The sequence below is a fragment of the Dendrobium catenatum genome, unplaced genomic scaffold (assembly GCF_001605985.2).
Source record: "Dendrobium catenatum unplaced genomic scaffold, ASM160598v2 fragScaff_scaffold_665, whole genome shotgun sequence".
Classification (NCBI taxonomy): domain Eukaryota; kingdom Viridiplantae; phylum Streptophyta; class Magnoliopsida; order Asparagales; family Orchidaceae; genus Dendrobium; species Dendrobium catenatum.
The window spans coordinates 1,954,787-1,967,882 of record NW_021319127.1 but is presented as its reverse complement, the minus strand read 5'-3'; positions in this window follow the sequence as shown (position 1 = coordinate 1,967,882).

The window sequence follows — 13,096 nt, the reverse complement described above, 5'->3', positions numbered from 1 at the left end:
CAAGTCATCTTCTCCAATCGTCATCCCTAGTCCTTGGAGGTTAGAGAGAGGTCTACTTCAGTAATCGATCAAGATTCTCTGCCTGCTTCAGGAGGAAGCAAAAGGAGTCAGGTTCTCTTCCTCACCAATGTCGGTGGAAAGGAGGTTTGTAAAGGCTTCTCTGCCTTGCTGCGGAAGAAAAATGAGAGTCATTGAGTTTAGTACAATACTCGAAGGGAACCTCCGGGGAGTGGACGCAGGTTAAGTTGACCTAACCACTATAAATTTTTGTAATCTTTATTACTGCTTTTTCCATATTTAATTTCTGCAGCTTGATTTTCTTTATGGTGAGCTTTGGTTTAAGTTTTGTTTTGATTGAGAATTTTTTAAAATACCAATTCACCCTCCCCCCCCCACTCCCTAACAAAATTTCAAGTGGTATCAGAGCGATTTTCATAAAATTGAGTTTTTAAAAACTTTTGAATTTTGATCCATGTCTAACTCCGTTAATCATAATACTGCAGAAGGGTATTCTATTACTCGACCACCTTTATTTTATAATATTCCTTTTGATTTTAGGAAAACTTGTATCTCTATATTTTTACAATCGATTGACTATCGCATGTGGATGCTTGTTAAAGAAGGTTATATACCTCTAACTGGTAAAATTAATGGCGTTACTACTCTACTTCCTTTCACTAAATGGACTCTTGATGATAGGGATTTAGCACAACTTAATGAAAAATGTTTGAACTATTTTTCCTGTGCTTTAAAATATGAAGATTACATGCGTGTTATGACTTATGCTACTGGTAAAGAAATTTGGGATAAATTGTGTATCACTTATGAAGGAACCAAAGAAGTTAAATAATCTATGATGAATATTTTATTGCATGACAACAAACTTTTTTGTATGAAACCTAATTAATCAATTTCTGACATGTATACTAGATTTACTCAAATTGTCACTTCACTGCATGCTTTAGGATGATAACTCACGAATTATAAAAAGGTTAATAAAATTTTGATATGTTTGTCTTCTTCCTTTGATGCTAAGATTACTGCAATTACATAGTCTAAAGTTTTAAATACCTATTCAATTGATAACTTAATTTGATCACTTATTGATTATAAGCAAGGGTTGAATCAAAGAAACCTTGATGCAGAAGAGAAAAAGAAAGAGAAAACTATGGCACTGAAGGCCAACGATATGGACACTGACTCTTCTGAGTCTAAAAGTGATGATGTTGCCTTAATCATGAGGCAATTCAAAAGCTTTCTAAGGAAGAAGCATATGAACCATCAAAAATGGAATAAAGGCAAGAATAACAAAAATTTTAAGATTTCTAATGATACGATCTATTTTGAATGCAAGAAGTCGGGACACGTTAAAGATGATTGACCTTCACTTAAGGCATGCCCAAGTATGGAGAAGGGTGAGGAGAAACCCATGTTAAAAAAGGATAAGAAGTGGTTCCAAAAGGCGTTCTGGGCGGATTCTGCATTGGACTCCTCTAAGACTGAAGCTGAAGAGGAAACAGTGAACTTGTGCTTAATGGCAGACGATCATCTTGGTTAAAGTGACCAAGAAGAGGTATGTAAACTAACCTACAAAAAACTATTTGAAGTTTATGAATAAATTCATGCATCATATAGGAAGCTTAAGAAATCACATGCTAGTTTGAAACTAGTGTTTTTAAATTTGCAAAATGAACATGAAATTTTACTTAAAGATCACTTTACAATTGATAGCAATCAAATGTCATTACTTGATGAGTTTAATGCATTAAATAAAAGGCATATTGAATTATATGATGCACATAATTCCTTGATGTCATCACATGTTGAGTCAGAAAGAGACTTTAAGAAATTAAAAAATCTCAAAGCTTTTAAAAATAACAAACTAATATTGAATGCATCACATGACTTTAAAATGAAGCATCACCACTCGAGTGGATTAGCGAATCCTTTTTCTGGTGTTAGATGTTTTTCAGGAGGCATGTTAGGACACACTTACACTATTCACCAAGGTACACATTGGGTGTGGAGACCCAAATTGCATGATTCACAGCATAACACACATACATTGCATTCTTCTTTTCATAAGAAGGGATCCAAACTTATTTGGGTTCCTAAATCTGATGTTTGATGATTTTGTAGGGGTGCTCTCATAAAAGGCCTTATGAGATGATAACTAATTCATTTCACTGGAGGCTAGGGCTAGAAGCAAGGTTACTCTTGGAGACAATACAACCAGGAAGTGGTGGGTGCAGGTATAATTGGAAACTCCAAAAATCTTTTGATTGAAAATGTTTTGCTTGTAGATGGACTGAAACATAACTTGCCCAGCATCAGTCAGCTTTACGATAAGGGCTTAATCATAAAATTCTTGGCAAATACTTGCATTATAAGCTTAAATAACAACACTATTTTATAGATAAAATAGATCAACAATGTTTACATGCTTGAATTAAATAATATTGAATGTGCTACTTCATTTTATTTAAAAATTGTTACTGATGATTCATGGTTGTGGAATTGGAGGTTATGTCATACCAGTATGAAAACCTTTAGGAGAGTGACCAATAAAGAGTTAGTTAGAGGTGTCCCCAAGCTTAATTTCTCTAAAGACCACCTTTGTGATGCCTGCCAACTAGGGAAGCAAGTCTAATCCTCTTTTTACTTCATTAAGGACATTAGGAACCTCTAAACCTTTAGAAGTCCTTCACATGGATTTGTTTGGACCCATTAGTACTGCCAACTTACAGGAAAAGGTTTATGGTTTTGTGATTCTCGATGACTACTCGAGGATTACTTGGATTAGATTTTTATCACATAAAATGAGTCTTTTGATGAGTTTAGATCCTTCTTCACTTGGATTCGAAATAGCTAGGTTGTGAGATCTTGACCATCCATAGTGACCATGGGGGAGAGTTTAAAAATGAGAGATTTGGAGACTTTTATGAGGATAAGGGGATTATTCATAACTTCTCAGCTCATAGGACCCCTCAGTAGAATGGGGTAGCTAAAAGGAAAAATTGGACCTTAGTTGAAGCTACTAGAGCCATGATTACTAAGTATTCACTTCCAAAGTACTTTTGGGTTGAAGCAGTAAACACAACTTGTTATGTGTTAAATAGGGTGAATGTTAGAGCCAAACTTTATAAGACACTCTATGATTTCCTTAAGGGTAGGACACCCAACCTTTTCCACCTCTATATCTTTGGTTGTAAGGTTTTCATTCTTAACAATGGGAAGTCACACTTAGGAAAATTTGATCCAAAATTTGATGAAGGAGTGTTCTTAGAATATTCAAGTGTGGGGAAATCTTTTAGGGTGTTTAATAAGAGGACATTGGTGGTGGAGGAGACTACTCATGTAGTGTTTGATGAATCTGATCCTAAGAAGTTTAGAGTTGAGGATGAAGATGATGTTGGAGAGATTACCCAAGGAGTTGAAAATTTGGAGAAAAGGGTAGAGCCCCAAAACATTGAAGGAGTAGGTGAGATTACCCAAGGAGTAGAAAATGCTGATTTGGAGGAAAGGGTTGAACATACACACACCTTGCTTAGAAATTGGAGATACTCTTTGAGTCATCCTACATAACTGATCATAGGAGACCCTTTTGAAGGTGTTAGGACTAGGCATGGACTTAGAAAGGAAGTGAACCACTATGCCTTTATCTTAATGATTGAAACCACTAACATCAATAAAGCCCTATTAGATGAGTTTTGGGTCTTAGCCATACAAGGGGAATTAAACCAAATTGTTACGAATGATGTTTGGGAGCTTGCAGAAAGAACAAAGGGATAAAGTGTAAAAGTTTGTTCGGGATGTTAAGCCCTATGAACTTAGTCCCAAGCTAACCAAGAAGGGGGGGGGGGTGAATTGGTAATTCTTAAGACAAAGAAAGAAAATCACAAACCAAATTACACCACAAAAATAAATGCAGAATTTAAAAGTGCGGAAGCAAGAAAAAGAACACAGAAATTTATAGTGGTTCGGTCGACTCGACCTACGTCCACTCCTTGGAGGCACCCTCCAAGTATTGCACTACAAAACGTGACTCTCCTTTATCCCCCACAGCTAGGCGGAGAAGCCCTCACAAGAAACTCCTTTTTTCCACCCCGGCAAGGCAGAGAACCCACCTCCTTTTGCTTTCTCCTGAAGCTGGCAGAGAACCACAACCAAAAGCAAACTCCTTACCTCTACTGACCCTTCCACGGACGAGAAAGAAACTCCAGACGAAAACAAGTAGAAGGATCCTGAGCAACCCTTTGTGAATACCCTCACAAGCTCCCCCTCACAAGATCCTCTCTCTCTCCCTTCTCTCTCTTCTCTCCTCAAGTCTTCTCAGGTCAAGGCAGCAGCCAAAAGGTACTAAAAAACATTGAAGAAGACTCTTTAAATAGAAGAGCTCAGAGGAGCTCATTAATTCAAGTAGCCGACTTTATCGTCCAGGCCGAGATGGACATCGGCCTGGCCGATTAGAGTACAAATCAAGGAAGATCGGCCACAGCAATAGCCCTGGGAACAGTCCTGGAGATTGAAATTTGGCTTTATCGTCCAGGGCCGATCTCACGATCGTCCTGGCCGATTAGTTCAAATCAGAGGTAAATCGTCCTAAGCACAGCCTGGGAACAGTCCTGGCCGATTGAAATTTGGCTTGATCGTCCAGGCCGATTTCACGATCGTCCTGGCCGATCGGATCGTATCAATCATTCTTAAATTACTCCCTTGATTTCCTGATCAATTAAGGCATAATTTGGTAATTTCTCCAGGCCATTTGGGAATCGTCCTGCGATAATTTAAAATACAGTATGCCTTAAACTGTCTAAGGCGGCTATCTCTTTCTATTTTGAGCTTATCGTCCTGGACGATACACCTATCGTCCAGGCCGATAGGTTAATGTCGGCTGCCTTAATAAGAATCCTTAATTAGACTTTCTGTTTTAGCCGATCGTCCAGGACGATATGAAAATCGACCTGGCCGATGTGGGGTAAAAACAGAAATTTCTAAGTCTCTCAAGTGTGTGTGTGAAGGGTTACTTATATCAGTCTTTTTTGGCCATTACAAGTAGACTCAAAAGGTGAAAAATAAAAAAATTACAGACTGACTCAACCCTAAACCTACGCAATCCTGAACTTGGCTTCTTCTTGATCATCCGATCTTGATTCCTGAAAATGTTAGAAGCAACAAGTAGTCCAAGAGAAAAAGTGTTTGTCAATCATCAAAACTAAGACATGGAAAATAGGTTCAACAAAGTGTAGTTGGAACCAAATGGATCTTTAAGAATAAGATGAATGATTCTAGTGGGGTGGTTAGGAATAATATGGAGATTTATGGCTAAGGGATACAACCAAATAGAAGGGATTGATTTTGAGGAGGACCTTTTCCCTGTAGCTAGATGGGAAGCCATGTGGTGCTACTAGCCTTTGCCTTTATAAGAGATTTAAGCTTTTCAAATGGATGTTAAGAGTACGTTTTTAAATGGGATAATAAAAGAGGATTGTTGTTGTAAAGAAACCCCCAGGGTTTTGAGAGTTCCTTATTTCCAAAATCATGTTTTCAAATTAAAAAAGGCCTTATATGGATTAAAGCAGACACCCAAAGCTTGGTATGAGAGGCTTAGACATTCTTACTACAGAGGGGGTTTGTTAAAGGAGCGTAGACACCACCCTTTTTTTTGAGGAAAGTAGGAGATGAATTACTCATTATTCAAATCTATATTGATGATATATTTTTTTGGATCTTTCAATAAAAGGCTATATGAAGATTTTTATTAAAACAATAAGTAGGGAATTTGAGATGAGTATGATGGGAGAGCTGTCCTACTTTTTGGGGTTTAGCATAAAATAATTGGATGATGGAACCTTTCTAAATCAATCAAAGTTTGATCTTGTGGACTTGAATGTGTAGTAGTCAAGGCAGCTGTAGAGAAACAAAAGTATTTGTTATCATCAAAATTATACTCAAGCAGATTTTGTAAACAATCTCCCCTTTTTGATGATGGCAAACACAAAGTAATTGAAGCAATTCAAAGCAGTTTTAATGGAAGCAGGTAAATAAAAACCACAGTTCAAATAGTTCAACTATCCATAACAAATTAGAACATACTGAATAGTATAAACTAGTACAGCTACTCCCCCCTTTTGACATCACAAAAATGATGAGGGAAAAATAAAACAACAACAAACTCTAAACAGAAGTAAAATAACGTCACACAAAATAAGCAAAATAAAAAAAGATGGACCCTAATCATCTGAAGGTGAGGTGGTGGTGGTGGATGTGGTTGATAGTAATTGGAAAGAGTCACAAACTGCTCCCCAAACCCAGGCTATATCCTGGTCATGCTGGAGCTGTTGGTGAGCTATGTAAGTGTCAAAGCGAGCAACATCCTCCACATATTTCTGCTCTTGTGTAGGAGTTACCTCCTCCTCAACTCCCTTGGCTTTCTCATGCCTTGGTTGGAGGATGAGTACTTGTGAGATTCGAAGATATAGCAAAATGATATGGTCTAGGGAAAATTGGGCTTCCTGTTGCAAACCTATTTTTTATGTCTTATGTTTTGATGATTGACAAACACTATTTCTTCGGACTACTTGTTGCTTTCTAACTTTTCAGGAATCAAAGATCGGACGATCAAGAAGGAGCCAAGTTCAGGATTGCGTAGGTTTAGGGTTGAGTCAGTCTGTACTTTTGATTTTCACCTTTTGAGTCTACTTGTAATGGTCAAAGAGACTGATGCTAAGTAACCCTACACACACACACTAGGGGCTTAGAATTATGTTTTTGCCCACATCGGCCCGGCCGATATTTATTCTCGCTCCGGGACGATCAGCTTAAAGAAAGTCTAAGTAAGGATTCTTAATTAAGGCAGCCGTCATTAACATATCGGCCAGGACAATAAGCTCAAACAGAAAGAAGTAGCCGCCATAGTCAATTAAGGTATACTGTAATTTTAAATTATCGGCCAGGAGATCCACGTATCGGCCTGGACGAAAATTACCAAATTATGCCTTAATTGATCAGGAAATCAAGGGAGTAATAAAGGATGATTGATACGATCATATCGTCTTGGATGATCGCAGGATCGGCCAGGACGATCCAGTCAAAAACCTTAAGTTACTTCAGGATGATAAATTTTGGCCAGCTCGTATCCAGGGGCTATTGTCAGGACGATTTTCCTCTGATTTGAACTGATCGGCCAGGATGATCGTGAGATCGGGCTGAACATCAAGCCAATTTTTAATCGTCCAGTTTTGCATCCGGGTGATGCTCTGGCCGATCTTCTTTGATTTGTACTGATCGGCCTAGACGATATTGTCGGTAACTTACAATTAATGAGCTCCTTTGAAGCTCTTCTATTTAAGAGCTCTTGGTCAATATTTTTCAAGACCTTTGGCTGCTGCCTTGACCTGAAAAGACCTTGAGGAGAGAAAGAGAGAGAGGAGAGAGAGAGGATCTTGTGAGGGGAGCTTGTGAGGGATTCACAAGGGTTGCTTCAAGGATCGCTCTGCTTCGTCTTTGTCTAGAGTTTCTCATCTGTGGAAGGGCAGTAGAGGTAAGGAGTTTTGCTTTTGGTTTTGGTTCTCTGTCAGCTTCAGGAGGAAGCAAAAAAGAGGTAGGTTCTCTGCCTTGCCGGGGTGGCAAAAAGGAGGTCTTTGTGAGGGCTTCTCCGCCTAGCCGTGGGTGCTAAAGGAGAGTCACGTTTTGTAGTGCAATACTTGGAGGGTGCCTCCAAGAAGTGGACGTAGGTAGAGTCGATCCGAACACTATAAATTTTGTGTTCTTTTTCTTGCTTCCGTCTTTTAAATCCGCATTTATTCTGTGGTGTGATTTGGTTTATGCAATTTTCTTTCTTTGTGAAAAGAGTTTTTAAAATACCAATTCACCCCCCCCCCTCTTGGTTAGCTTGGGACTAAGTTCATAGGGCTTAACATCCCTTAACGAACTTTCAAGTGGTATCAGAGCGATTTGAAAATTAAAGTTTGAAACTATTTGAATTTGATCATGGCTACATTGGGAATCGTAACACTACGGAAAGGGTATTCTATTACCCGACCTCCCTTTTCGATAACCTACCTTTTGATTTTTTGAAAACTCGCATGTCAACGTTTTACAATCTACTGATTATCCATGTGGATGCTTATTCAAGAAGGTTATTCTCCACTCTTCTCGTGAAATTAATGGTGTGAAAATTGAAGTTGCTTTTACTGAATGGACTTTTGATGAACGTGATTTAGCTCAATTAAATGCGAAATGTTTGAACTATTTTTTCTGTGCTTTGAAATCTGAGGATTACATGCGTGTTTCAACTTGCAAAACTGGTAAAGAAATTTGGGATAATTATGCATCACTTATGAAGGTACTAATGAAATTAAACAATCCCGTTTGAACTTTCTCTTGATAGCTATGAACTTTTTTGTATGAAACCTCATGAAATCGATTTCTGACATGTAACACTAGGTTTACTCAGATAGTTACTTTCATTTGCATGCACTAGGAAAGGAAACTTTCAAATGATGAAAAAGTTAACAAGATCTTGAGATTGCTTTGCCTCTTCGTCTTATGATGCCTAAAATCACTGCAATCACTGAATCTAAGGTATTTGGATACTATTCATTGATACTTTACTTGGCTCACTCATTGTTTACGAGCAAGGGTAATCAAAGCAATGTTGTGATGCAGGTTGGAAAGAAAAAAAGGAGAAAATAATTGCACTGAAGGCAACTACAATCGGATTCTGAAATTCTTCCGGGTCTGAAGACGAGTTGAAATTGCCTTCATCACAAGGGCAATTTAAAAGCTTTCTAAGGAAGAAAACAAAAGCATCATTCAAAGTGGGGAGAAAAGGTAGGATCATAAACATATTATGGACCTTCTGAGGTTGTTTGTTTTGAATGTAGGAAGCCTGGACATGTGAGAACGATGCCCTACGCTTAGGATCAATCAAGCAAAGAAAGAAAAAGGTGAGGAGAAAGCTAAGTCTAGGAAGGACAAGAAGACAAAACCAAAGGAGCTTTTGGGTAGATATCATGGTACTGACTTCTCTGAGACTGAACCAGAGGAAGAAACTACAAAACTTGTGTTTCTATGGGAAAAGATCAAAGTGATCAAGAAGAGGTATGTGAACTTTCCTTACGATCAACTTCTTAAGTTTCAGAAAATAAATTCATGCAATCATATAGGAAAATTAAAGAAAACTCATGCTAGCTTGAAATAGAATTCTTAAATCTACAAAAAGAGCATGAAATTTTGATTAAAGACCATCAAACAATTGATTCAAATCAATGACTTTAACTTGATGAATTTGATGAGTTAAATAAAATCATGGTGAGTTAGTTGAAGAGCTTGATGCATTAAAAAATATCACACATATCACTTGAATCTGATTTTAAGAAATCAAAGGAGATAGAGAAAAAATTTGAGGATTGAAAATGAAGTTTTTAAAAAGCACAAACTTGAAGTTTCAAAATGAATTTAGAAGCATGTAAGAAAACTAGGATGACTTCTACTTTTAATCAATTGCCAAAACCTAGGAAGAGGGCATATAACTCAAATTACTTAAGAAATCCTTTCCTGGAGTAGATGTTTTTCATTTGGCATGCCTAGGACACATATCACACTTGCACAATTCACCATAGTACACATTGGGTGTGGAGACCTTAAGGTGCATGATCCACAGCATATCACACATGCATTGATTCTTCTCTTCATAAGAAGGAACCAAACCTGCTTGGGTTCCTAAATCTACATTTGATAGTTTTGCAGGAGGGCTCTCACAAAAGACCTCATGAGAGTATGTGGTACCTGGACAGTGGATGCTCTCGACATATGACCTGGTGATAGCTAGCCAGTTTGTTGTACTAGAGTCAGGGACTGGAGGCAAGGTGCTCTTTGGAGACAACACCCCAGGAAGGTGGTAGGAACAGGTATTGGATTTAGGGATTACATGTAAGTACCATCTCAATCTTTTGTGATGAACTTACTAGTGCCATATACATCTCTAAGATCCTATCCAACATTCAAGGACTAAACACATTGACATTAGACATCACTTCATTAGAGATCATGTGACTAAGGAGACATTGAGTTACACCATGTGACAACTGAAATCAACTGGCGCGACATCTTACTAAACCACTGGCATTTCGATACTTTCAGCTCTTTAGGACCAGGTTTGGGGTGATTGACATTAATTGCATGAAGCTTTTTTATTTCTTTCGCTTTTTTTTTCTTTTGTTCTTATTTCCTTTTTGTTGCTTTAGTTTTTTTTTTTGTGTGTTTTATTTTTTCCTTTTGTCTCTCTTTTCTTAGTTTTCAAAATCATCGCTAATTATGATAGTATATTCCTTGTCCTCTGCCTTTGGAAATTTGTAGTCAATTGTGTCTTCATCTACTCAATCTCTTAGATGGTAGGAATATTTTGTGATTGTGTCCCTTTCTCTAACCTATTTTAGTGGCATAGTTTTCTTTTCTAATCAAAAATCTATCTCAAGTTAAAGATTGTTTATGGAATTGAAATCTTTTTTTAAAGCTTGCTTAAGCAAATCTTATCTTAATTACTTATAATGTTTAAAGTCTTTTTGTCACATCAAGATTTCTCTGTTACTCTTGTCCTGCATTAATTAATTCTGCTGTGTGTAACTCTTCCTTATGTTGGAGAGAGTGCTCCTATTCTCTAATATCTGAGGAGATATATATCACAACTTTGTTTTAAAAAGGTTATAAAAGAGAATATAGCTTGCAAAAACAACAAAATTTGGCCAATGATGCCAACAAAAGATGCGCAAAGATCCTTAATTGAAAAATCTATAAAAAAGATGCGCAAAGCGCCATGAAATTGACAAGAGGCATAAAATGAGCCCACTCAAAAGCAAGCTATTCTCCCTTTTTAAATCTTTTAAAACTTAGAAGTGTTGGTTTTCAAAGGCTTGACTTCGATTATTTTGCGATTGTGACAAATTATTTTACTTATTCTTTTATAAAGATGTTTTTTTTTAAGCCATGTAATGGGTGGATTTCTTTTCTTCATATCCAATTATATTTCTTGAGTTAGGTCATTAATTTCAAAACGATTCACTCCTAGAGAGAACGTCTGAGCTAGGGTATACATGATCGAGATATTCTAACATCTATATAATGTAGCATATACATTATACTCACAAATTTTAAATCAATCACATGGATACTATCATGTTCATGCCTTGGTTTAAAAAAAAAAACAAAAAACAAAAAAAGAAGATGAGAGAAAGAGAAGGATTCTCTTTTGCTTTGCTTCTTGCACCCTCCTTTTTGATATGTCCAAAAGGGGAGAATTTATGATGGTTCTTTTTTTCATCAATCCTGAATTCTTTGCTATTAAGCTGTTTTCGTAGTGTTTTGCCATCATAAAAAAGGGGGAGAATTGTTGCAAACCTATCTTTTATGTCTTATGTTTTGATGGACTACCAAACCACTATTTCTCTTGGCACTACGTGCTCTAACTCAGGAGGAGCCAAGTTCAGTGATTACGTAGTTTAGGGTTGAGTCTAGTCTGTACTTTTTGACTTTCACCTTTGAGATCTACTTGTAATGGTTCAAAGAGACTGATCTCTAAGTAACCCTACACACACACACTTGAGGGCTTAGAATTTCTTTTTTGCCCACATCGCGCCCGGCCGATATTTATATCATCGGAACGATCAGCTTAAAAAGTCTAAGAATGCAAATCTAATAAGGCAGCCGTCATTAACATATCGGCCTGGACGATACGTGTATTGCCAGGACGATAAGCTCAAAACAGAAAGAAGTAGTCGCCAAATCAATTAATGTATACTGTAATTTTAAATTATCGGCCAGGACGATCCAACGTATCGGCGCTGGACGAAAATACCAAATTATGCCTTATATTACAGGAAATCAAGGGAGTAATTAGGATGATGATAAGATCATATCGTGTCTTGGAGATCGCAGGATCGGCCAGGACGATCCAGAGTCAAAAACCTTAGTTTCTTCAGGAGATAAATTTTAGGTCCACTCGTATCGAGGGCTTATGTCAGGACGATTTTCCTCTGATTTGAACTTATCGGCCAGGATGATCGTGAGATCGGCCCTGAACAATCAATCCAATTTTATAATCGTCCAGTTTTGCATCCAGGGTGATGCTCTGGCCGATCTTCTTTGACTTGTATCTGATCGGCTAGACGATATTGTGGCAACTTGTAATTAATGAGCTCCTTTGAAAGCTCTTCTATTTAAGAGCTCTTGGTAAACTTTTCTAAGACTTTGGCTGCTGCCTGACCTGAAGACCATGAAGAGAGAAAGAGAGAGAGGAGAGAGAGAAGATCTTGTAGGGGGAGCTTGTGAGGGATTCACAAGGGTGCTTCAAGGAGATCGCTCTGCTTCGTCTTTGTCTAGAGTTTCTCATCCGTGGAAGGGTCGGTAGAGGTAAGGAGTTTTGTCTTTGGTTGCTCGTCAGCTCAGGAAAGCAAAGGAGTAGGTTCTCTGCCTTGCCTGGGGTGGCAAAATGATGTTGAAGGGCTTTCTCGCCTAGCCGTGGGGGCTAAAGGAGAGTCACGATTTGTAGTGGAATACTTGGAGGGTGCCTCAAGGAATGTGACGTTAGGTCGAGTCGTCCAACCACTATAAAATTTCTGTGTTCTTTTTCTTGCTTCCGCTGCTTTTAAATTCTGCATTTATTTCTGTGGTTTGATTTGGTTTATGCCAATTTCTTTCTTTGTGAAAAGAGTTTTTTTAAATACCAAATCACCCCCCTCCCCTCTGTGTTAGCTTGGGACTAAGTTCATAGGGCTAACATCCCTTAACAAATCTTTCACTTCTCCTATATCTAGATCTTGGGAAGTGGTTAGATGCTTAATGTAGCAAAAGATCAAATAGTGGCATAAAATATTTCGCTGTGAGGCAAAAATATAAATAGTGTGGATTAAAAGAAGAGAATGTATAAATCGAATCACAGCTTAAGGAAAAATTGAGGTGCGAAGTAACATTGCTTGGATTATCCTAAATTCTTTGTTTGAAAGGGCAAGACTCTCCAACATTGAAAAGTGAGTCATTAGTATTTCTAAGAAGTGGTGGTCCAGAGCCCAGGTCATAATCAGGATCAATACACAGG